Below are 3,970 nucleotides of genomic sequence, written 5' to 3'. Positions count from 1 at the left end.
GGCTCTGGGCTGATGGCTCAGAGCCTGACGCGGGGCTCGAACTCACGGACCGGGAGATCGTGACCTGGCTGAAGTCGGACGCTTAACCGACTGCGCCACCCAGGCGCCCCTACTTCCCCTTTAAAAGCACGGCCAGCACAAAATATAAGGAGGTGGGTGGTATCGTGGAAAGAGATGTATTTTATGGCACTTTGTCATTTGCTACGGGAGCTTATGCTCATCCTGACAAGAACTGGCTTGTGCATTGTTGGTTGGGCCTCGTACCAATCCCGGGAGGCAGAAAAGAGCTTTGCAGGCATTTTACAGATGGAGAAGCTGAGGCTTCGAGATGTTAGGCACTTTGCACAGGCCACACAGGCAGAAAGTAGCCCCGCTGGCTGCAGAGCCCAACCCCCCCCCCCCCGCCCCCCGCCCCGGGTGGCCTTCTGCAGGGGCGCGGACAGCTTTCGGTGCCTGCTTCTCTCTCCGCCACCAGTCAGAAGGGCCGGTGGCATGGACTGCATGGAAAGGGTGTGGAAACTGAGGCCCGGCCAGGTGGTCACCCGCCTAAAGCCATCGGTTCCTCTCACCCTCTCCTCCTGTCAGGGGTCCCTCCCTGCCCACCCACCCTTTGCTCCTCCGACCCCTCACCTCACGTTCTCAGAGAGACAGGCAGCACAGCAGAGGGCCCTGGGCTCTGGTGGGTCCGGGCAGGCGGTGGGGGGCCACCCAAAGGGAAACTCGTTCTCATCAGGGGCTGGGCGGGGGCTGCTGGCTGAGCCAGAGGCCATCCCGGGGTCCCAGGCTGGCCTGGGGGGCCCGTCTACGCTCCTCTGGGGCGGGGACCGGGCCTGTAAAGTCTGTGCTGAGAGAAGAGGTGAGTTCTCTCTGGTGAGCAGGAGTCTGACAACTTTATCTTTTTGCTGGCTTGTGTGGTTCAACGTCACGGCTGAGTCACAGCAGGGATGGGGCAGGAATTACCCTTTGTGGTGCAAAAAATCCCCTGGATGGTGACTGAAGGCTTTAGGAGTGTCCAGTCATTCTTTAAAGTGAGAGAGAAAAGAAAACAAGTCAGAGAGAAAAAAGAACCGTGCCGCAGATTTTCAGGAACTGCAGTCAAAAGTTCCCCTCTCTGAGCACCTTGGGCTGCTTCCTGCTGGCTTCCTCCTCCTCCTCCTCCTGGGGACTTCAGTGGCGCGGTCACAGCCGGTGTTCCCTGGCACCCTGAAGCAGCCTAGAATTCTCGGTGAGGGTGCTCACCGCCCCAGTGGAAATCCCCAGGGTTCTGGAGGCTGGTTCAAAAATGCAAGCTCCAGGCGCTTTAGCTGTGCGCTGGCCCGAGTGTCTCAGGTAACAGTCACTTCCTCACAGTGGGTCTTCTTAACCTCATCTGTAAAAAAAGAGTCGTAACAGGTTGTCTCCAAGGCCCCTCTGGGCTCTGAGATTCTGGAAGCCCGTGGCCAAGCCACCGGAGGCAGCTGAGAGGCTTCTGATACCCCGGCCCTGCCCGTGGCATTCCTCGTCAGTCACAGTGATGACACAGGGCTCTCCGCTCCTTTGAAATTAGGCCTCGGGACCATGATCTGGGCCCTCCCCCCGCAATGCCCCACTCAGGAAGTCATAGGTGGCCACATACTTGGGTCAGGCGCTACCGCGTCCTGGCTCTGAGGAGAACAAAGCTCGAAATAAATACTAGGTCGCAGGAGTTGGGCTCAGCGGCCAAGTGGGACGGAGACCCACGGCTGTGTAGGAACTATGGTCCCTGGTATGTCTTCTGCATCCTGGGCAACATTTTCCTTCCTACTCCATAGAGCAACCTGCTGAGAATCCACTGGCCGCATATAGGCACAGAGGAACGAGATGCCTGGTCCAAAGTCAAAGCCCCCAGTAGCGGAGCATCAGCAACAGGTCTGTGGGACTCTAAGATCTGTGTTCTTTTACCCAAGCGCGAGGGACAAAAAACAAGGCAACATGGTGGTGCTTACAGAGCTGGGATGGAGGGCAGAGATCCCAGCCTGTTTTCTCACCTACTGGATGGTAGATCCACATCTTCCTATCCTGCTGGATTTTGCAAACTTTCATAGTGATTTCAAATCATAGGCTTTGAGGTCTGACACATGGGAGTTGGGATCCTGGGTCTTCCATTTACTAGCTTTGGGTCCTGGGACATGGCCTTTAACTCCTCTGAATGTCAGTCTGTGCATCTGTGAAATGGGGATAATAGTTTCCACCTTCCCCGTCTGGTGTGATGGCGGAATGAGGTGAAGGGTGGGAACCTGGCGTGGTGCATGGCCCAAGGGGACTGCTTGGAAGGCTTTGGCATGGTGTTCCACTCAGGGCCACTGTGCTCCTAGCTCTTCAAGATCAGGGAACAGAATTAAGATGGTAAATTTTGCTTATATAGCGTTTTCACACCCATCAACTTTACTTGAGCCTCGTAAGTGGGCAAGGCAGGTCAGATGTTGTCCTCTGACCCCAGAAAAATTCAACTGCCCCTCTTCGCTGGAACGACACTGGGGCTCCTGGCAAAGGGCATGGTACCCTACCACGGCAGTGTAAACTGGGACCTCCCTCCTCACCAGGGCCAGCCATGGCCTGGCCCTCTCAGCAAACAACCTTGAGGCCTACTTCAGAGAAAGGCAGTCCCTTAACCACATACCCCAAACCTGCAAACTTCCCTGCATCCCCACCAATTCTCTCTTTCCCCTCCTTCGGCACAGACAGGATCTTATCTCCCATCCAAGTTCTGGGTCCCTTTCTCCTAGTCCCCTTTCTCTCCTCTCCATCTTCCAATGCCTCCTTCTCCACCAGCTCTTCCATACGAACATCAAAATATGCCCAAGTTGTTCCAATAATAAAAGTGGAAAATGATCGGTACAGCATTTTAGGGCCACGTTAAGTACTTTTAACTGTCTCAGCTAATCTTCACATGATCCTTAACAGGCAGGCATTGTCCATCATCATCATCATCATCATCCCCATTTTACAGATCAGAAACTGAGGCACAAACCGGTTAAGTGACTTGTCCAAGATCTCGCAGATAGTGTGTGGGGACCCCTGACCCCAGAGCCTGTGCTTTAACCACACGGTCTGCTTTAAACTGCTCTTCACCCTTATCCCAAAGTCCTCCCCTGCTTGGACACTCTCTCCTCACTTTATCAGAACTTCTGGAAAAGACTGGCTCCATGGAGAATTCCTCACTCGAATCTCCGGGAACCATCTCCCCAAGATTCTCAATGTTGGAGTCACCAAATGCCCGGGGCCTGTCTCCGCTATCCAACCTGCCCTCTGGCCAGCACCTCACACCATTGGTGGCTTCTCCTTTCAAATTCCCTTCCTTCCTTTGGCTTTCGCACCCTCTCCGTGTACCTCCCACCCCCCACTTCTCCGGACAGTCCTTATCTTCTCCTTGCCCCCCTTCTCTTCTGCTCTGAACCTCCAATGGCCCCATCTCCGTGGCTCCACCGCGGGATCTGCACGGTTGGAGTCTCTCCGCGCCGCATACACCCCCTCCTCCCAGCCGTCCACTTGCCCTTTCCGGCGCCCTTGACCAGACCCCTGGGTCTCTGTGGGCTGGCCCCAGGATGGGGTTGGGCGCCCGGCTTTTCGATCCCATAGCGTCCCCCACAGCCCCCTGCTCCATGAGGCCGATGCCGGATTGCCTGTCTGTGCCCCCCAGCCTCAATCGTGCATCCCTGCCGACCCCGGGCAGGTGACTGTCGCCTCGCCACCGCCACATCAGGTGCGTGCCCAGCGCCGAGAGCAGAGCGGCGCCTGCCACTCTTCGAGGAGGGGGCGAACCCCCGGGGCTGCCCCCGCTGCCCGCAGGAAGGGCTGGGGTAGGAGTCCGGGGGCGGGCTCCGCAGCCGCGGCGTCCAGGTCACGGGCCGCGCCGGGAGGCCTGCGCCTGGGGAGTCCCCCGCCCGAGCCAGCGGGAGCCGGGGCGGCCCGGGCCGGGGAGCGCGGGGGCGGGGGCCGCCAGCAGCCCCGG

General features: G+C 57.7%; 1 long non-coding RNA gene across 2 annotated transcripts; it reads right to left on the bottom strand.

The window, feature by feature from the left end:
• Window positions 1-617: 617 nt before the first annotated feature.
• LOC121024156 (uncharacterized) lies at window positions 618-3,364 on the bottom strand. Of its 2 annotated transcripts, none has more exons than XR_005787630.1 (3): window positions 2,007-3,364; window positions 1,120-1,369; window positions 618-1,021 (listed from the first exon to the last, which is right to left on the bottom strand). It is a non-coding gene; the product is annotated as an uncharacterized LOC121024156 (long non-coding RNA). The 2 variants fall into 2 exon arrangements; XR_005787629.1 differs by having other exon boundaries at window positions 2,011-3,364.
• Between the last annotated feature and the right edge of the window lie 606 nt (window positions 3,365-3,970).

The sequence above is a fragment of the Herpailurus yagouaroundi genome, unplaced genomic scaffold (genome assembly GCF_014898765.1).
Source record: "Herpailurus yagouaroundi ecotype Mexico unplaced genomic scaffold, PumYag 59154, whole genome shotgun sequence".
Lineage (NCBI taxonomy): Eukaryota > Metazoa > Chordata > Mammalia > Carnivora > Felidae > Herpailurus > Herpailurus yagouaroundi.
This window is presented reverse-complemented; position numbering and strand designations above follow the sequence as displayed.